Source organism: Giraffa tippelskirchi, chromosome 1, assembly GCF_054371585.1.
Source record: "Giraffa tippelskirchi isolate mGirTip1 chromosome 1, T2T-mGirTip1v1.2.pri, whole genome shotgun sequence".
Taxonomy (NCBI): domain Eukaryota; kingdom Metazoa; phylum Chordata; class Mammalia; order Artiodactyla; family Giraffidae; genus Giraffa; species Giraffa tippelskirchi.
In genome coordinates, this window is record NC_137275.1 from 125,621,871 (window position 1) to 125,643,298 (window position 21,428).

The 21,428-nt window shown below is 40.1% G+C and overlaps 1 protein-coding gene and 1 long non-coding RNA gene across 2 annotated transcripts in view; one reads left to right on the plus strand and one right to left on the minus strand.

The window, feature by feature from the left end:
- GALNTL6 (polypeptide N-acetylgalactosaminyltransferase like 6) overlaps nt 1–21,428 on the plus strand; it is a 1,429,734-nt gene that overhangs the window by 791,924 nt on the left and 616,382 nt on the right. The window lies entirely within an intron of this gene.
- LOC145537904 (uncharacterized) overlaps nt 1–21,428 on the minus strand; it is a 39,275-nt gene that overhangs the window by 12,223 nt on the left and 5,624 nt on the right. The window contains exons 3-4 of the long non-coding RNA XR_014076481.1: nt 14,422–14,660; nt 13,077–13,141 (exon numbers count right to left, since the gene is read on the minus strand). This is a non-coding gene — a long non-coding RNA (uncharacterized LOC145537904). The remainder of the gene's footprint in view (nt 1–13,076; nt 13,142–14,421; nt 14,661–21,428) is intronic.

A 21,428-nucleotide genomic window follows, 5' to 3' on the forward strand; every position in this document is an offset into this window, starting at 1 on the left:
TAGACTTTTGGATAGCACACATTCTGACTGGTGTGAAATGGTAACTCATTGTGGTTTTGATTTGCATTTCTCTGATAATGAGTGACGTTGAACATCTTTTCATGTGTTTGTTAGCCATCTGTATGTCTTCTTTAGAGAAATGTCTGTTTAGTTCTTTGGCCCATTTTTTGATTGGGTCATTTATTTTTCTGGAATTGAGCTGCAGGAGTTGCTTGTATGACTGACTGATAATCTGTATGTGTGTGCATGCACATGCATGTGTATAACTAACTCACTTCATTATTCCTCCTTCATTATTTCTCTACCACTGAAAGGCACATATGTTGTTTCCACATCCTGGCTATTTAAACAATGCTGTGATCAACATATAGGTTCATATATCTTTTTGCATTAGTGTTTTTGTGTTCTTTTGATAATTACCCAGAAGTGGAATAGCTGGATCATATGGTAGTTCTAATCTTAAATTTTGTGTACCATAATGTGCACTGATTTACATTTCCACCAACAGTGTAAGACTATTCCCTATTTTCCACATTTGTCATTTCTTTATATATACATAGAATGTATATATACATGTATATTTATATATGAATATATATCTATACATATACATGTATTATGTTTACACACACACACACACACACACACACACATATATATAGTTTCTTTTGTGTGGCTGTTGAGTTTTCCCAGCATCATTTATTGAAGAGACTATCCTTTCTCCATTGCATGTTCTTTGCTCCTTTGTCATAAATTAATAGCCCCTGTGTGTGGATTTATTTCTGGGCTCCCAATTCTTTTCCAATTATCTGTGTCTCTTTCTGCCAATACCATGCTGCTTTACTAAAACTCTGTAGTATAATTAGAATACTTTGAAATATGGGAGTTTGATAATGCCAGTTTTGTTCTTTATCCTCAGGATGGCTTGGGATAATTGGGGTCTTTTATGGTTCTATATAAATTTAAGGAAGCTTTTGTTCTATTTCTGTGAAAAAATACCATTGGTATTTTGATAGGAATTGCATTGAATCTGTAACTTGTTTTAGATAATATAGACATTTTAACAATAGTAATTCTTCTAATCTAGTAACATGAAAATCTTTCCATCTCTTTGTTTCACCTTCAATTTCTTTCAATAATGTCATACTTTTTTCAGTGTTCTTTTATTTACTTCCTTGGCTATGTTTATTCATAGGGGTTTTTATTTTTATTTTTTTGCAATTGTAAAAGGGACTTTTTAAAATTTCTCTTACTAGTTCATTGTTAGTGTATAGAAATGCAACCAATTTTTATATATTGATTGTGTCCTGCAAACTTATTGTATTTATTTATTCTAATTACTTAGTTTATTAGTTCTAAAGGGTACTTTGGTGAAATCTTTAGGGTTTTCTATATAGAAAATCATGTTATTTACAAAAGTGACAGTTTTACTTCCCTTCTAACGTGGATGTCTTTATACTTTATATTTCTTTCTTATCTGATTGTTGTAACTAGGAATTCCAATACTATGCTGAATAGAATTGGCAAGAGTTGGCATCTTTATCTTGTCCCCGTCTTCAGTTCACTTCAGTTCAGTTGCTCAGTTGTGTCCGACTCTTTGAGACCCCATGAATCGAGCACGCCAGGCCTCCCTGTCCATCACCAACTCCCGGAGTTTACCCAGACCCATGTCCATCGAGTCGATGATGCCATCCAACCACCTCTGTCATCCCCTTCTCTTCCTGAGCCCAATCCTTCCCAGCATTAGGGTCTTTTCCAATGAGTCAACTCTTCTCATGAGGTGGCCAAAGTATTGGAGTTTCAGCTTCAACATCAGTCCTTCCAATGAACAACCAGGACTGATCTCCTTTAGGATGGACTGGTTGGATCTTCTTGCAGTCCAAGGGACTCTCAAGAGTCTTCTCTAACACCACAGTTCAAAAGCATCAATTCTTCAGTGCTCAGCTTTCTTCACCATCCAACTCTCACATCCATACATGACCTCTGGAAAAAACATAGCCTTGACTAGACGGACCTTTGTTGGCAAAGTAATGTCTCTGCTTTGAAATATGCTATCTAGGTTGGCCATAACCTTCCTTCCAAGGAGTAAGCATCTTTTAATTTCATGGCTGCAATTACCATCTGCAGTGATTTTGGAGCCCCCAAAAATAACGTCTGACACTGTTTCCACTGTTTCCCCATCTATTTCCCATGAAGTGATGGGACCAGATGCCATGATCTTAGTTTTCTGAACGTTGAGATTTAAGCCAACTTTTTCACTCTCCTCTGTCACTTTCATCAAGAGGCTCTTTAGTTCTTCTTCACTTTCTGCCATAAGGGTGGTATCATCTGCATATCTGAGGTCATTGATATTTCTCCTGGCAATCTTGATTCCAGCTTGTGTTTCTTCCAGCCCAGCATTTCTCATGATGTACTCTGCATAGAAGTTAAATAAGCAGGGTGACAATATACAGCCTTGGCGTATTCCTTTTCCTGTTTGGAACCAGTCTGTTGTTCCATGTCCAGTTCTAACTGTTGCTTCCTGACCTGCATACAGGTTTCTCAAGAGACAGGTCAGATGGTCTGGTATTCCCATCTCTTTCAGAATTTTCCACAGTTTATTGTGATCCACACAGTCAAAGGCTTTGGCATAGTCAATAAAGCAGAAATAGATGTTTTTCTGGAACTCTCTTGCTTTTTTGATGATCCAGTGGATGTTGGCAATTTGATCTCTGGTTCCTCTGCCTTTTCTAAAACCAACTTGAACATCTGGAAGTTCACAATTCACGTATTGCTGAAGCCTGGCTCGGAGAATTTTGAGAATTACTTTACTAGTGTGTGAGACGAGTGCAATTGTGCGGTAGTTTGAGCATTCTTTGGCATTGTCTTTCTTTAGGATTGGAATGAAAACTGACCTTTTCCATTCCTGTGGCCACTGCTGAGTTTTCCAGATTGTTGGCATATTGAGTGCAGCACTTTCACAGCAGTATCTTTTAGGATTTGAAATAGCTCAACTGGAATTCCATCACTTCCACTAGCTTTGTTCGTAGTGATGCTTCCTAAGGCCCACTTGACTTCACATTCCAGGATGTCTGGCTCTAGGTGAGTGATCACACCATCGTGATTATCTGGGTCATGAAGATCTTTTTTGTATAGTTCTTCTGTGTATTCTTGCCACCTCTTCTTAATATCTTCTGCTTCTGTTAGGTCCATACCATTTCTGTCCTTTATCAAGCCTATCTTTGCATGAAATGTTCCCTTGGTATCTCTAATTTTCTTGAAGAGATCTCTAGTCTTTCCCATTCTGTTGTTTTCCTCTATTTCTTTGCACTGATCGCTGAGGAAGGCTTTCTTGTCTCTCCTTGTTATTCTTTGGAACTCTGCATTCAGATGGGAATATCTTTCCTTTTCTCCTTTGCTTTTCGCTTCTCTTCTTTTCACAGCTATCTGTAAGGCTCCTCAGACAGCCATTTTCCTTTTTTGCATTTCTTTTCCTTGGGGATGGTCTTGATCCCTGTCTCCTGTACAATGTCATGAACTTCTGTCCATAGTTCATCAGGCACTCTGTCTATCAGATCTAGTCCCTTAAATCTATTTGTCACTTCCACTGTATAATCATAAGGGATTTGATTTAGGTCATACCTGAATGGTCTAGTTGTTTTCCCTACTTTCTTCAATTTAAGTCTGAATTTTGCAATAAGGAGTTCATGATCTGAGCCACAGTCTGCTCCTGGTCTTGTTTTTTCTGACTATATAGAGCTTCTCAATCTTCGGCTGCAAAGAATATAATCAATCTGATTTCGGTGTTGACCATCTGCTGATATCCCTGTCTTAGAGGATAGCTTGCAGGTTTTCACCATTTAGTGTGATACTATCTGTGAATTTGTCATGTATGGCCTTTATTACATTGAGGTATATTCCTTCTATATCCATTTTATTGTGGTTTTATCATAAATGGGGTTGTATCTTGTCAAATGATTTTTCTGCAGATATTGAGATGATGTTGTGATTTTATCTTTCATTTTCTTAATATTGTGTATCATGTTGATTTATTTGCAGATATTGAATATCTATCTTGAATTCCTGGACTAAAATCCCACTTGATCTTGGTATATGATTTTTCAAATGTGTGGTTATATTTGGTTTGCTATTAATAATATTTTATTAAGGATTCTAGCATTTATGTCCATAAAGATACTGCCCAGTAATTGTGTGTGTGTGTTTTCCTGGTCTGGTTGTGATATCAGAATAACATTGGCCTCATAGAATGAGTTAGGAAGTATTTCCCCTTCCTCTTCAATTTTTTTGGAAGACTGTGAAAAGGATATTTTACATCACCTTTGAATGTCTGCTAGAATTCACCCGTGAAGCCATGTGGTCTTAGAGTTTTATTTGTTGGGAGGGTTTTGTTTACTGGTTCAGCTTCCTTTATTGTGATCAGTCTATTCAGATTCTCTATTCATAATTCAGTCTTTTTGTTGTTGTTTAGTTGCTAAGTCATGTGGACTCTTTGCAACCCCATGGACTGCAGCAGGCCAGGCTCCCCTGTCTTTCACTATCTGTATAATTCAGTCTTGGAATGTTGTATGATTGTAAGAATTTATCCATGTCTTCTAGGTTATGTATTCTGTTGACATATAGCTATCCATAGTATTCTCTTATAACCTTCTTTGTGTTTCTATGATTGGTTGTAATTTCTTCTCTTTCATTTTGATTTATTTATATGAGCGCTCGTTTTTTTTTTTTCTTGGTGAATCTAGCTAATATCTTACCAATTTTATCTTTCCAAAGAACCAGTTCTTAGTTTGATCTTTCCTGTTGTCTTTAAGTCTCTACTTCACTTATTTACATTACATTCTTAATTATTTCCCTCCTTCTACTGGCTTTAGGCTTTGTTTGTTCTTTTCCTAGTTCCTTTTGGTGCAGGGTTAAATTGGTCATTTGAAACTTTTTCTTGTTCTTGAGGTAAGCCTGTATTTCTATGAACTTCCCTCTAGTACTCCTTTTGCTGTATTCCACAGATTTCAGTGTGTTTCATTTTCTTTTGTCTTAAGGTATTTTTTCATTGCCCAATAGTTTTTCAATAGCATGTTGTTTAGTCACAACCTATCTGTGATTTTCCCAGCTTTTAACTTGTAGTTGATTTCCAGTTTCATATCATCGTGATTGTAAAAGATACTTGATATGATTCCAGTCTTTTAAAATTTAATTGAGACTTATTTTGTGTCCCGACATGTGTTCTGTCCTTGAGAAAGTGTCATGTGCATTTGAGAAGAATTTGTATTCTGCTTCATTTAGATGGAATATTCTGTATAAATCTATTCTGTCCATCTTGTCTAATGTTTCATTTAAGTACACTGTTTCCTCATTGACTTTCTGTCTAGAAGATCTATCCATTGACATAAGGACATAAGTAGAGTATTAAAATTCCCTACTATTATGGTGTTGTTATCAAATTTCTCCCTTTAGGACTGCTAATAATTACTTTCTATATTTTGGTTCTCCTCCGTTAGGTGCTATATATTGATAACTGCTATGTCTTCTTGATGAATTAACCCCTCTAACATTATATACTGTCAATCGTTCTCTTTTGTTACCTTTTTTGGCTTGAAGTCTACTTTATCTGATGAGTACGTTTATATCCACTTTCTTCTGACTGCTATTTGGTTGGAGAATCATCCTCTACCCCTTCACTTTGAGCCTGTGTTTGTCTTTAGATCTGTAATGAGTCTCCTGTAGGTAACATACAGTTAAGTTTGTTTTTTAATACATCCAGCTAGTCTGTCTTTTGGTTTATTCATTCTGTTTGCCTTTAGGGTGATCACTAATAAATGAGGATCTTATACTGTCTTTTTATCTTTTGTTTTCTGGTTGCTGTATATGTCTATTTTCATTTCCTTGTATTTTTGTCTACTGTTTTAGTTTTGGGTTTTCATGATTTTTTTCAGTTTTCTCTTTATGTTTTGGGTCTATGCTCTAGATTTGTGGTTACCATGAGGTTTGTATAAAATCTCTCATAAATAATATGTTAATGCTAACAGCAGAAAAAGGACCATTTTATCTTCATTTACCTATATGGATTCTGTTTTTTCTCTTCCCCTTTTGATTTTTGTTGTCTCAAATTATCCCTTTCAATGTTGTTGTTTCCTTACTAAATTGAAGTAGCTATAGTTATTTTTACTGCTTTCATTCCTTTAACCTTTAGTCTCTAGTTGTTTAACAGTTTATTCTGATACAGAGTTGCATTGTTCTGATTCTATATGCCCATTTATCACCTTACCCAGAGTTTTGTGTACTTAGGTCTTTTCATTTCAGGTGGAATATATCATTTTAACATTTCTTGTAAGACAGGCCTAGAGTTGATGAACTTGCTTAGTTTCTGTTTGTCTGAGAAAGCCTTTATTTATCCTTCATATGTGAATGAGAACTTTTCTGTATAAAGTATTCTTGCTTGACAGTTGTTATCTTTTACTATTTTGATCATGTCATTCCACTATCTCCTGGCTTTAGTTTCTGCTGAATAATCTCCCAAGAGTCTAATGAGGGTAACTTTATGGGTTACCACCCATTTTATCCTGGCTGCCTTTGACAGTTTTAATATACAGTGTCTTGGAGAACATCTTTTTGTATTGACGTAATGAAGCATTGAGCAAATTCTGGGAGATAGTGGAGGACAGGGAAGCTTTGTATGCTACAGCCCATGGGGTCACAAAGAGTCGGACACAACTTAGTGACTGAACAACAACAACACATTAAGTATTCTTTAGCTTCATGGACTTGAATATATAGTTCCTTCCTCGTGTTTGGGAATTTCTTAACTACTATTTATTTCAATAAACTTCCTGTTCCCTTCTCTGTTCCTTCTCTGATATCCCCATTACCTTAACATTGCCCTTCCTAAAAGAGTCCAATAGCTCATAGAATTTCCTCATTTTAAACATATCACTTCTAGATTTCTATCTTCAGGCTCACTAATTCTCTCTTCCACATGGTCTTCTCTACGTCCAGTGCTCTCCCCATTGTGGTCCTCATCTCATTTATTGAGTTCTTCAGCTCCAGAATAATTTGTTTCTTTTTCAGATTTCCAGTCTCCTTGGTAAAATATTTCTTCTCTTATGTTTAGTTCTGAGCTCACTGAACTTCCTTCCTGTGTTTCTGTACAGGTCACTGAGTTTCTTCATGACAGCTATTTTGAATTCTCTATCAGTTCGATTGATTGCAGTATTCTGTGACTGTAAGTTTGGTTTATGGAGAACCGTCATTTTGTTAATCTGTGTTACCATGTTTCCTAAATTGTATTTGATGAGTTACTCCTTTGCCAGAACATGTGAAGTAGCAAATATCTTCCCTCTTTAAGTGAAGCTTTTTTTACCTATTCAATTTTAATGATTCAACAGGTTAGTAATTAGACGTCATTCTTTTGTTTTCCTTTGGAGGAGGTGCTATGGAACAAGCTTTTGTTTGCACTTATGTGGGTTGCATGCATGCTAAGTCGCTTCAGTCATGTCTGACTCTTTGTGACCTATGGACAGTAGCCTGCCAAGCTCCTCTGTCCATGGGATTCTCCAGGCAAGAATACTGGAGTGGGTTGCCATGCCCTCCTCCAGGGGAATCTTCCCAACCCAAGGATTGAACCCATCCTCTTACGTCCCCTGCATTGGCAGATGGGTTCTTTATCACTGGTGCCACCCGGGAAGCCCCAAAGTGTTAGTTGCTCCGTCGTGTCTGACTCTTTGCAACTGATGGACTATGGCCCACCAGACTCCTCTGTCGATGTGATTCTCCAGGCAGGAATACTAGAGTGCATTGCCATGCCCTTCTCCAGGGGATCATCCAGACCCAGGAATCAAACCCAGGTCTCCTGCATTGCAGCCAGATTCCTTACCTTTACCATTTGAGCAAACAGGAAATCTACTATGTGAGTTGCCTGTGGTTATATTAGAGTCTGCACTTGCTGCCCTCTACCATCTCTGTCAGAGATGGTGCCCTGTGCCCTTGTTTCCACTGCCTGTGCCTGTTGGAGTAGCTGGTGCCTTGCTGTTGCTGGCATTGCCACCTGAGGCACCTGGATTGTGGGCAGTTCTGCTGCATCTGGGGTCTCCTGGTTCTCAGTCTCCACAGCAGCTGGTGGAGGAGGAGGTTGAAGGGGGGCCAGGATCCTGGGTGCCTCTGCCATATGTGGGATCATCATATTTGTAGTCACTGCCATTGAGGGAAGGACACTGGTGTTATGGGCACCTCTGTAGCTAGAGGGCTTCCCTGGTGACTCAGATGGTAAAGACTCTACCTGCAATGCAAGAGACCTGGGTTCAATCCCTGGGTCAGGAAAGTCCCCTGGAGAAGGGACTAGCAACCCATTCCAGTATTCTTGCCTGGGAAATCCCATGGACGGAGGAGCCTGGCAGGATGGGGCCACAGCATCTGCTCCTGCCGCTGGTGGCTGCGGTCACTGTGGCAGCCAGGGGACCTGAGTCATGTGGGCAGAGTCCCCTAATGCTACTGGGTTCTCTGGGTCTGTGGCTCAGCAGCTCTGGCATCACAGGCCCTGCCTCCACTGTTCCCCAGCTCTGACTCCTCTAGGGGGTTCCAGTCCCCCCACATTTACACCTACAGATGTGTGCAGTTCTCTGGTGTCCAGGTGCATGGTGCAGAGGCAACTCTGTTGAGCTGTGGCTGTTTTATTGGTTGTAGATGGATTGAAGAGAAGAGACCAAGATGCTCACATTAGGGGCTTCCCAGGTTTCTCAGTGGTAAAGAATCCACCTGCAATCCAGGAGACCTGGGTTTAATCCTTGAGTTGGGAAGATCCCCTGGAAAAGGCAATGGCAACCCACTCCAGTATTCTTGTCTGGAGAATGGACAGAGGAGCCTGGTGGGCCCCAGTCCCTGGGGTCCACAAAGAGTTAGACACAACTGAATGTTTAACACTTTCATTTTCTTTAATCTCCTTTTGACATATCTCACAAGGCAGGTCTACTGGCAACAAATTTCCTCAATTTTTAAGAAACTTTACTATTTCTTCTTCATTTTTAAAGGGTAATTTTACAGATTTCTGGTTTGGTGAGTTTTTTCCTCACAACACATTAAATATCCCACTGTACTCTCTTTTCACTTGTTCATTTTCTAGTGAAAGCGTTAGTAGCTCAGTCATGTCCGACTCTTCGTGACCCCACAAACTGTAGCCCGCCAGGTTCCTCTGAACATGGGATTCTCCAGACAAGAATACTGGAGTGGGTTGCCATTCCCTTCTCCAGGGGATCTTCCTGACCCAGGGATCGAACCCTGGTCTCCCACATTGCAGGCAGATTCTCTACCACGGACCCACTAGGGAAGACCATTAAGTTTCTAAGGAGGAGTCAGATGTAAGTTTTACCTTTGACTCTAAGTAATGTATTTTTCTCCCTCTAGCTTCTTTCAGAATATTTTGTCTTTGGTTTTCTGTACTTTGAAAATTAAATGCCTAGGTAAATGTTTTTGGCCTTTATATGCTTGGTATTCTCTGTGCCTCCTGGATCTGTGGTTTGGTGTCTTACTCAAGAGACACAGGTTTGATCCCTGGATTTGCAAGATCCCCTATAGAAGTAAATGGCAATCCCCTCCAATATTCTTGCCTGGGAAATTTCATGGACAGAGGAGCCTGGTAAGCTACAGTCGATGGGGTCTCAAAGAAGAGTTGGACAAAACTGAGCATACACACACACACTATTAATTGGGGTAAACTTTTCACTCTTTCTTGTTTCAAAGATTTCTTCTGGTCCTTTTTATGTTTCTTCTATTTCTTCTATTCCCATTATGAACATATTATACCTTTTATAGTTGCCTCATGGCCGGATATTGTTTTCTTTCAAGCTTTTGTTCTCTAAGCTTTTCAGTTGTATACAGCTCTATTGATTGATATATCCTTAAGTTCAGAGATTCTTTCCTCAACTATATCTAGTCTACTTACAAGCCCATCAAAAGCATTCTTCGTTTCTGTTAAAGTGCTTTAATTCTTAGCATTTCTTTTTTATTCTTTCTTAGCATTCCTTTCTTTTTGCTCACATGGCCCATCTGTTTTGGCATATGGTCTACTTTATCAATTAGAGCCCTTTGCAAATAATCATAGTTGTTCTGGAAACCAGAAATTCTGTTTCAATTTTTAAACAACTGTTTTATGGCAAGTATTAAGTACCAGGAAGCATCACAGAATAAGTGATAAAGATATGTTGTGTACTCTGGAGATTTTAGTAGAGGAGACTGAATACCTCAATTTTTTTCTGTCTTTTCACTTTGATTTACAGGGAATAAAGACAAAGATCCTAGCAGCAAGGGAAAATATGGGTTATATGTAGATTCACTTTGTTACATTTGTGCAGATTTAGGAGTGTATGAGGAAATAATTTATATAAGAAGGAAAGAAAAAAGGAAGCCAGGATGAAGGAGTGTGAATGAGCAGGAAGAACTGCCAGAGTCTCTGGTGGGCCCTGAGTTAGTTTGTTAAGCTTCTTAGACTGTTGACACATGAGAAACAACTGGGTAAGATATGCTTGGATATAAATATGAAATGGGAAAGTTACCTCTTCCAATTATGCTGTCTAGAGAAGAAGGCTAGGACAGGGCATAAAAATGTTCACAATGCCAGTCTTGCTGACATGTCATTCTACAAGAGACTGTCAGACGGCCTCTTGTTTCAGCCCAGAACACTCTTGTGATGACATGGTAGACAAGTCCTCATCACTTTTTCTGTCTGCTAGACTGATTTTGTATTCAAAATAGCTTATACATCCTCCCCACATTTCCTCTGTCATGCACAATTTTTCCTTTAATAGTAGCATTATGCTTTCTCGCTGAGGACCTGCTGAGATGTGCTTATGCATAACAAAAAGATGCCCCAAGTCTTCCTCATAAAACCATTTGCAGAACATTTAGCAGACTAGACCAAGCTTTCTTGCTGTGCATTCAAGATGCTCGTGGATAAACAAACTACTCCCACCAGAGTAGAAAAGACTTGTTTCAAGCTGTCTAAAGCTGTATGTTCCAATGTCAATTTTTCTGAGCCTGGCAAGCTGTGTAAATCACTTATTTCTACAAATAAGTAAGATAAATTTGTTTAATATTATGTATACATTTCGAATTTAATGCAAGGCTGGCACCTGTATTGATGATCAGACCAAGTGCACTTGTCTACTTGAGAAGCTGAGTCTGGAGTGAGTATATATTTTTCAAATAAAAGTTTAGGAATAAATAGGTATAATGAAAGTGAAAAGTGAAAGTGTTAGTGGCTCAGTCTTGTCTGACTCTTTGTGATCCCATTGACTGTAGCCTGCCAGGTTACTCTGACCACAGAATTCTCCAGGCAAGAATATTACAGTGGGTTGCTATCCCCTTCTCCATGGAATCTTTCTGATTCAAACCCAGGGACTGAACCTGGGTTTCCTGCATTGCAGGCAGATTATTTACCTGAATTATTCTGTCTGGTAGTTCAGATAGTATAGTAGCAGATGAAATAAAAAAGAAAAGAAAGAAAGCGAAGTCGCTCAGTCGTGTCCGACTCTTTGCGACCCCATGGACTGTAGCCCACCCGGCTCCTCTGTCCATGGGATTTTCCAGGCAAGGGTACTGGAGTGGGTTGCCATTTCCTTCTCCAGGGGATCTTCTCAACCCAGGGATTGAACCTGGGTCTTCCACATTGCAGGCAGATGCTTTACCATCTGAGCCACCAGGGAAGCTTCAGAAATAAAACTTGAGAATAAATACCAAAGAACATTGTAGAAGGTAAAACATTAGGGAATGCCTCCTTATGCTTTTTAAATTACTTTTTATTGGAGGATAATTGCTTTACAATGTTGTGTTAGTTTCTATTATAACAGCAAAATGAATCAGCCCTACGTATACATATATCCCCTCTTTTTTGGAGTTCCTTCCCATTTAGGTTTCCACAGAGCATTAAGTAGAGTTCCCTGTGCTATACAGTAGGTTCACTCATTAGTTATCTATTCAGTACATAGTATCAATACTGTATATATGTCAATTTCACTCTTCCAATTCACCCCCACCTTGGTATCAAAATATTTGTTCTCTATGCAGATGACCCACTTTTCAATAGCTCATTTTCCTGATATATAAGAGGTCACTTTAGTATGAGACATATATTAGGTAATTGAACCAAAGAATCATACACAAGAAATACAATAACTATCTGTAAGGCAACAGTTACCTGGAAGGTGTTCATGTCTTAGCCCTACATAGTTGGAACATCTTTATCCAAGAGTTCAGCAGAATTAAGTATTACTATAGAATCATTAGAAAAATACAATAGAGAACAGACAGAGAAAGGTTGCCAAGTGGCATCATCTTTGCCTGCTTAGTCCCAAATGCTAATCTTTATTTACTTTTTTGAATAATGATACAAACTCTTACTGTATCTTCAAGGTTATCACGAAAATGCACACTTGGAACCTCAGACCATGGAGGGAGCCCCAGAATGAAAGAACGCAAGAGTCTAGGGCTGTCCTCAATATACCTTCACACCAGTACATCACAGGAATAGTCAAACTCATTTGCCCTTGTCCCAGACTTAGAAGAGATAAGATTCATTAAAACAAAGAATACTCTGTGTTCTAATTACTGCTAAAGCAAAATGAGTCTCTCCAAAACTTATTTTGCCTGTGCATTTTGTGATCAGGGATTCTGACAGGTCAGGATGGATGGCTTTTCTCTGCTACATGATGGCTGGGGACTTGCTTAGGAAGTTGGTGGTGGGAGGTGACTAGATGTCTGGGGACTGAATGCCTTTGACGGCATCTTTGTTCAAACATCTGAGGACACATAGGTGTAGCTTATATTTGGGACCTAACTTCAGGGCCTGGCAAGCTCAGGGCAGTCAGGCATCTCATCTGGCATCCCAGAAATCAAAAGGCAAGTGTCCCAAAAATACCAAGAAGAAGGTGCATGTCCTTTATCTTGTTAGCATTTCTTCTATTATGCCATCTCCTAAGCAGTCCCAGCCTGGCTTGGATTCAAGAAAGGGGACAGAAACCCTACCCCGTGATGAAAAATGGTGTCAAAGAATTTACAGATGCATTTTAGAGCCACCACAGTGGGTAAGCATTCCATACCTGAGAAGCCAAGGGATTGCATCTTATGTCTACTGAAGGGCGTCTTAATGGAGAGATGGGGTTCTCTGTGGATAAAGGGAAAGAGGCAAGATTGTAAGTTTAGGACACAGTCCAGCAAGATGGCACTTCTAAATATTCCTGATGCCCATTAGAAATTACCATTGTATTTTTGTAAAATGTGTGTATATATATGAATATACTCACAACAGATAAATATATAAAACAAACAGCATTAGCAAACACCTAAAGAAAGAATAAGCATTAAACATAACCTGAGGAAAACACACTAGAGAATATCAGGGAAGTAAGTGTATTTACTTACTTAAATATACGTATTGATAGCTATGTGCTCAGTCATGTCTGACTCTTTGTGACCCTAAGGACTGTAGCCTGTCAGGCTCCTCTGCTCATGGGATTCTCCAGGCAAGAATACTGGAGTGGGTTGCCATGCCCTCCTCCAGGGGATCTTCTCAACTCAGGGATTAAAACCACGTATCTTATGTCTCCTGCATTGGCAGGTGGGTTCTTTACCAGTAGTGCCACCTGGGAAGCCCCATATTTATGGACACACACACATATATGGAGCTGTAAACCTGCATAGTCATCAATGTGTATGTATGTGCATACACAGACAGAGCAATGAATGCTACTGCTAAGTCGCTTCAGTCGTGTCCGACTCTGTGCGACCCCATAGACGGCAGCCCACCAGGCTCCCCCGTCCCTGGGATTCTCCAGGCAAGAATACTGGAGTGGGTTGCCATTTCCTTCTCCAGTGCATGAAAGGGAAAAGTGAAAGTGAAGTCGCTCAGTAGTGTCCGACTCTTAGTGACCCCACGGACTACAGCCTACCAGGCTCCTCCATCCATGGGATTTTCCAGGCAAGAGTACTGGAGTGGGGTGCCACTGCCTTCTCCTGAGCAATGAATAGGAGTTTGCAAAATAAAGAAACATATCCATGTTTCATTTTATCCAGAATCAGGAATTATTTTATTATCAGGACTTTTGAAAATACTACTTTCATTATATATTAACTTGTGCATCTTTGTTCATTTCAGTAAAATTCCGAGCATTATGTCTCTAAAGTGTAATATGTGATGAAACAGTGAATATCTATTTCAGTGTTGAGTCATTTCTCTATACTCTTAAGTACTTGCTCAACCAGGATTATGTTTTGCAGAAAAAAATTAAAACCATTGACCATTTTATTGCTAATGCCCACTGATTTTGTGGTTGGAACAATTGGTTATAGTAATATAGCACTTAGCAATTTTGCAAGATGCTATTCTAGTCATCTGCATATATATATTTAACCATGCTTTACAGTAGATATAAAATAATGACATACCCAAGGAAAGGGGTGACTGTGTAGGTATGCAAGCTGCTACTGCTTCTGACACCCACACCCAGTAAAGCAGATGAAATTGTGTTCCTGGGATGTTTAAGGACTTTTAGAGTGCTTCCTACCAGCAGCATCTGGAGACCAATTACTGAACACTCTCCATAGAGGGCTTGCCACAGGGTTTTTAAATGGATGAACAATATATAAACTCTCTGCCTTCCCACTGAGAAAGACTGAAGCAGCCTCTGAAAGAAATAGCCTATTGGAGTTGAACTAAAAATGACATAATTCGAAATTGGAACTAAAGTCTTTTGTGTTTGCATATGTTATTTGTTGTAAGGTTGCACTGTGTGTGTGTGTGTTAGTCACTCAGTTGTGTCCAAGTCTTTGCGACCCTACAGACTGTAGCCTGCCAGGCTCCTCTGTCCATGGAATTCTCCAGGCAAGAATAGTGGGGTGGGTTGCCATTTCCTCCTCCAGGGAATCTTCCTGACCCAGAGATGGAGCCCAGTTCTCCTACATTGCAGGCGGATTCTTCACCATCTGAGCCACCAGCAAAGCAGAGATGTAATGGGGCTGGGTAGACAACATCATGAGTCTGGAATAGAAAGAATGGAAAGGAAAACTGAACTCCTAGTTCCAACCTGAAAAAATGGTTTATGTAAGAATTTGTAATATGAAATTAATGGAAGAAATGTGCAGCATTTGAAAGCCTGTAAGTATCCTAGATTATTATATAGGGTATCTTACACCCTTCACAGTATATTCTGGAGGGCTGATGGGACTGCTGAGTTTCCTCGGAACAACTACCTACAGAGGTGGCACTGGATTTGGGGGTTCATTCTCGTCTTCCTTGTTGCAGGCATCACGCACAGTGTATATAATTATTATACATGTATAATTATTTCTAATTGAAATAACAAACATGCCTATTGTGGGCATGGAGAATTGTTGCTCCTAGTTTACAATCAGATATTCAAATATATTGTCTCATTTAATTTTAACAACAATTCTCTCTGCTGTTTATAAAAACAGTTCTTATGGTTCTTTTACTGGTAAGAAAACTACAGTGCACAGAACCTGAGATTCTGTTTCGGGTCTGAGAAATTCAGCATCTTTGGTGAGTCTCATAGGTAGACAGAATAGAGTCTGTCATACAAAGTGAAGTCAGTCAGAAAGAGAAAACGAATATCATATATCAATGTGTATATGTGGAATCTAGAAAAATGGTACAGATGATGAACCTATTAGTAATAGCAGGGCAGGAATAGAGACGTAGACATAGAAAATGGATGTGCGAACCCAGAGAGGGTGGGGTGAATTGGGAGATTGGGATTGAATATATATACTACCCTGTGTAAAATATCTACTGGGAAACTGCTCTACAGCACAGGGAGCTCAGCTTGGTGCTCTGTGATGACCTAAAGGTGTGGGAGAGGGAGGGAGCTCCACGAAGGAGGGGCTATGTATATGAATGGCTGATCATCTTTGTTGTTGATCAGCCATCAACAGCAGAAACTAACACAACATTGTAAAGCAAATATTTATATACTCCAATTGGAGTATATTTACTCCATTTGAAAAAAAATCTACCCTTTATGGGTTTTCTGAAAGGATCAGATTATACAGCAAAGCTAGTAAGATGCCTGAAGAGAATCTTCTAAGAATTTAGTACCTCATTCATTCATAATATTTATGAAGCACTCATGTTTTTCAGATGCCAGGCATTCTCATAGGAGCTAGAAATACAGTTGTGAGTATGACAAGGGCCGCTATGGGCCCCCACTAGCATGAAACCTCATAAAAAAACTTCCATGTGAAGTCAGCTAAGCTACTGGAATTGGGTTTGATATGTGAGAAGTCAGAAGGGAAAAAATGTTAGCATTAATGTGGAAACAGTTGAACTCAGATCTCTCAATTCCTAGAGTAGTTTAGTACTCTTCCAATAATACTATAATATTCAGTTCAGTGACCCAGTCGTGTCTGACTCTTTGTGACGCCATGGACAGCAATATGCCAGGCTTCCGTGTCCATCACCATCTCCCGGACGTTACTCAAACTCATGTCCAGAGTTGGTGATCACAACTCAACTCTGTCGTCCCTCTTCTCATCCTACCTTCAATCATTCCCGCATCAGGGTCTTTTCCAATGAGTCAACTCTTCACATGAGGTGGCCAAAGTATTGGAGTTTCAGCTTCAATATCAGTCCTTCCAATGAATATTCAGGACTGATCTCCTTTAGGATGGACTGGTTGGATCTCCTTGCAGTCCAAGGGACTCTCAAGAGTCTTCTCCAACACCACAGTTCAAAAGCATCAATTCTTCAGTGCTCAGCTTTCTTTATAATCCAACTCTCACAACAATACATGACCACTGGAAAAACCATAGCTTTGACAAGACAGACCTTTGTTGGCAAAGTAATGTCTCTAGTTTTTAATATGCTGTCTAGGTTGGTCATAACTTTTCATCCAAGGAAGAAGCATCTTTTAATTTCATGGCTGCAGTCACCATCTGCAGTGATATTGGAGCCCAAGAAAATAAACTCTGTCACTGATTACACTATTTCACCATCTATTTGCTATGAAGTCATGGAATCGGATGCCATGATCTTAGTTTTCTGAATGTTGAGTCTTAAGCTAACTTTTTCACTCTCCTATTTCACTTTCATCAAGAGGCTCTTTAGTTCTTCTTCACTTTCTGCCATAAGGGTGGTGTCATGTGCATATCTGAGGTTATTAATATTTCTCCCAGCAATCTTAATTCCATCATGTGTTTCATCCAGTCCAGCATTTCTCATGATGCACTCTGCATATAAGTTAAATAAGCAGGGTGACAATATACAGCCTTGACGTACTCCTTTGCCAATTTGGAACCAGTCTATTGTTCCATGTCTAGTTCTAACTGTTGCTTCCTGACCTGCATACAGGTTTCTCAAGAGGGAGGTCAGGTGGTCTGGTATTCCCATCTCTTTCAGAATTTTCTACAGTTTGTTGTGATCCACACAGTCAAAGGCTTTGGCATAGTCACTAAAGCAAAAGTAGATGCTTTTCTGGAACTCGATCGCTTTGTCGATGATCCAATGGACATTGACAATTTGATCTCTGGTTCCTCTGCCTTTCTAAATCCAGCTTGAACATCTGGAAGTCCACGGTTCATGTATTGTTGGAGCCTGGCTTGGAGAATTTTGAGCATTACTTTGCTAGTGTGTGAGATAAGTGCAATTGTATGGTAGTTTGAGCATTCTTTGGCATTGCCTTTCTTTGGGATTAGAATGAAAACTGACCTTTTCCAGTCCAGTGGCCACTGCTGAGTTTTCCCAATTTGCTGGCATATTGAGTTCACCACTTTCACAGCATCATCTTTTAGGATTTGAAAGAGCTCAACTGGAATTCCATCATCTCCACCAGCTTTGTTTGTAGTGACGCTTCCTCAGGCCCACTTGACCTCACATTTCAGGATGTCTAGCTCTAGGTGAGTGATCACACCATTGTGGTTATGTGGGTCATGAAGATCTTTTTTGTACAGTTCTTCTGTGTATTCTTGCCACCTCTTCTTAATATCTTCTGCTTCTCTTAGGCCAATACCGTTTTTTTCTTTTATTGTACCCATCTTTGCATGAAATGTTCCCTTGGCATCTCTAATTTTCTTGACATTTCTAGTCTTTCCCATTCTATTGATTTTCTCTTTTTCTTTGCATTTATCACTGAGGAAGGTTTTCTATGTCTCTTTGCTATCTTTTTGAATTCTGCATTCAAGTGGGTATATCTTTCCTCCTCTCCTTTGCCTTTTGCTTCTCTTTTCACAGATATTTGTAAGGCCTCCTCAGACAACCATTTTGCCTTTTTGCATTTCTCTTTCTTGTGGATGGTCTTGACCACTGCCTCCCGTACAATGTCATGAACCTCTATCAATAGTTCTTCAGGCACTCTATCTGATCTAATCCCTTGAATCTATTTATTAGTGACTTCCACTGTATAATTGTAAGGGATTCACAATTTAGGTCATACCTGAGTAGTCTAGTGGTTTTCCCTACTTTCTTCAATATAAGTCTGAATTTTGCAATGAGGAGTTCATGATCCAGGCCACAGTCATCTCCTAGTCTTGCTTTTACTGACTGTATAGAGCTTCTCCATCTTTGGCTGCAAAGAATATAATCAATCTGATTCTGGTGTTGACCATCTGGTCATGTCATGTGTAGAGTCTTCTCTTGTCTTGTTGGAAGAGGGTGTTTGCTATGACCAGTGCATTATCTTGGCAAAACTCTATTAGCCTTTGCCCTGCTTCTTTCTGCACATCAAGGCCAAATTTGCTTGTTACTCCAGGTGTTTCTTGACTTCCTACTTTTGCATTCTAGTCCCCTCTAATGAAAGGACATCGTTTTTGTGTGTTAGTTCTAGAAGATCTTATAGTTCTTCACAGAACCATTCAAGTTCAGCTTCTTCAGCATTACTTGTCAGAGCACAGACTGGGATTACTGTGATATTGAATGGTTTGCCTTGGAAACAAACAGAGATCATTCTGTCATTTTTGAGATTGCATTCAAGTACTGCATTTTGGACTCTTTTGTTGACTATAACAGCTACTCCATTTCTTCTAAGGGATTCTTACCCACAGTAGTATATACAATGGTCACCTGAGTTAAATTAACCCATTCCCGTCCATTTTAGCTTGCTGATTCCTAAAATGTCAGTGTTCACTCTTGCCATTTCCTGTTTGACCACTACCAATTTGGCTTGATTCACGGACCTAACATTCCAGGTTCCTATGCAGTATTGCTCTTTACAGCATCAGACCTTGCTTCCATCACCAGACACATCCACAAGTGGATGTTGTGTTTTGCTTTTGCTCTATGTCTTCATTCTTTCTGGAGTTATTTCTCCACTGATCTCTCATATCATACTGGGCACCCACCGACCTGGGGAGTTCATCTTTCAGTGTCCTATCTTTTTGCCTTTTCATACTGTTCATACTGTTCATGGGGTTCTCAAGACAAGAATACTGAAGTGGTTTGCCATTCCCTTCTCCAGTAGACCATGTTTTGTCAAAACTCTCCACCATGACCTATCTGTCTTGAGTGACCCTACACAGTATGGCTCATAGTTTCATTGAGTTAGATAAGGCTGTGGTCCATGTGATCAGATTGGTTAGTTTTATGTAATTGTGGGTTTCATTCTGTCTGCCTTCTGATGGAGAAGGATAAGAGGCTTATGGAAGCTTCCTGATGGGAGAGACTAACTGAGGGGGAAACTGGGTCTTGTGTTGATGGGCGGGGCCATGCTCAGTAAATCTTTAATCCAATTTTCTGTTGATGATTGGGGCTGTGTTCCCTCCCTGTTATTTGACCTAAGGCCAAAGGATGGTGGAGGTAATGAAGATAAAGGTGACCTCCTTCAAAAGGTCCCAAGCAGCACTGCTGAGCACAGTGTCCCCAACCCTGCAGCAGGCCACCGCCGACCCATGTCTCCACCAGAGACTCCTGGACACTCATGGCCAAGTCTGAGTCAGTTTCTTGTGGGGTCACGGCTCCTTTCTCCTCGGTCCTGGTGCACACAAGGTTTTGTTTGTGCCCTCAAAGAGTCTGTTTCCAGTCCTTTGTAAGTTCTGGTGGCTCTACTGTGGGGTTAATGGTGACCTCCTTCAAGAGAGCTTATGCCACACCCAGGTCTACTGAACCCAGAGCCCCTGCCCCTGCAGCAGTCCACTGCTGACCCGTACCTCTGCAGGAGACACTCAAGCACGGTTCTGTCTCAATCTCTGTGGGGTCTCTGGGTCCTGGTGCACACAAGGTTTGTTTCAGTCCTCTGAGTGTCTCTGATGGGTATGGGGTTTGATTCTAACATTATTTCATAAGAATTATCATTCACATATGATTAATTAAATCATTAAAGGCCTGGTTGCCTTCCATTTATGCTACACAGATAGACTGTATGAATGGTCTATTTATCCATGGTCGGCCCTTCCATTTAGCCCTTATTTTATAATGATTTATTTAATGAGTCAAGCAAAAAAGGAAGGAGGCAGATGCTGATGCAGTAAAATAAAAATAATTATGCTATTAATGGCTGATTGTAGTTTCTAAAGACAATCACTTGGAGTAAAGTCTAGAGCTCAGGGGGCTTCCCTCAGTGGCTCAGCGGTAAACAATCCACCTGCCAAGGCAGGAGCCACAGGTTCGATCCCTGGATTGGAAAGATCCCCTGAAGGAGTGTATAGCAACCCACTCTAGTATTCTTGCCTGGAGAATCCCACGAACAGAGGAGCCTGGCGGGCTACAGTCCATGTGGTCATATAGAGTTGGACACAGCTGAAATAACTTAGCACACACATACGCTAGTGCCCAGGACTAATACAGACCCTCTAGATTTGTCTGTCTGGGTTCTATACCAACTCTCAAGAATTGGATATACGTGTTTTTATATAATAACTTTTATGCAGAGTACATCATGAGAAATGCTGGGCTGGAGGAAGCGCAAGCTAGAATCAAGATTGCTGGGAGAAATATCAATAACCTCAGATATGCAGATGACACTCCCCTTATGGCAGAAAGTGAAGAAGAACTAAAGAGCCTCTTGATGAAAGTGAAAGAGGAGAGTGAAAAAGTTGGCTTAAAGCTCAACATTCAGAAAACTAAGATCATGGCATCTGGTCCCATCACTTCATGGCAAATAGATGGGGAAACAGTGGCTGACTTTATTTTTCTGGGCTCCAGAATCACTGCAGATGGTGATTGCAGCCATGAAATTAAAAGACGCTTACTCCTTGGAAGGAAAGTTATGATCAACCCAGACAGCATATTGAAAAGCGGAGACATTACTTTGTTAACAAAGGTCTGTCTAGTCAAGGCTATGGTTTTTCCACTGGTCCTGTATGGATGTGAGAGTTGGAGAATAAAGAAAGCTGAGCACTGAAGAATTGATACTTTAGAACTGTGGTGTTGGAGAAGACACTTGAGAGTCCCTTGGACTGCAAGAAGATCCAACCAGTCCATCCTAAAGGAGATCAGTCCTGAATAT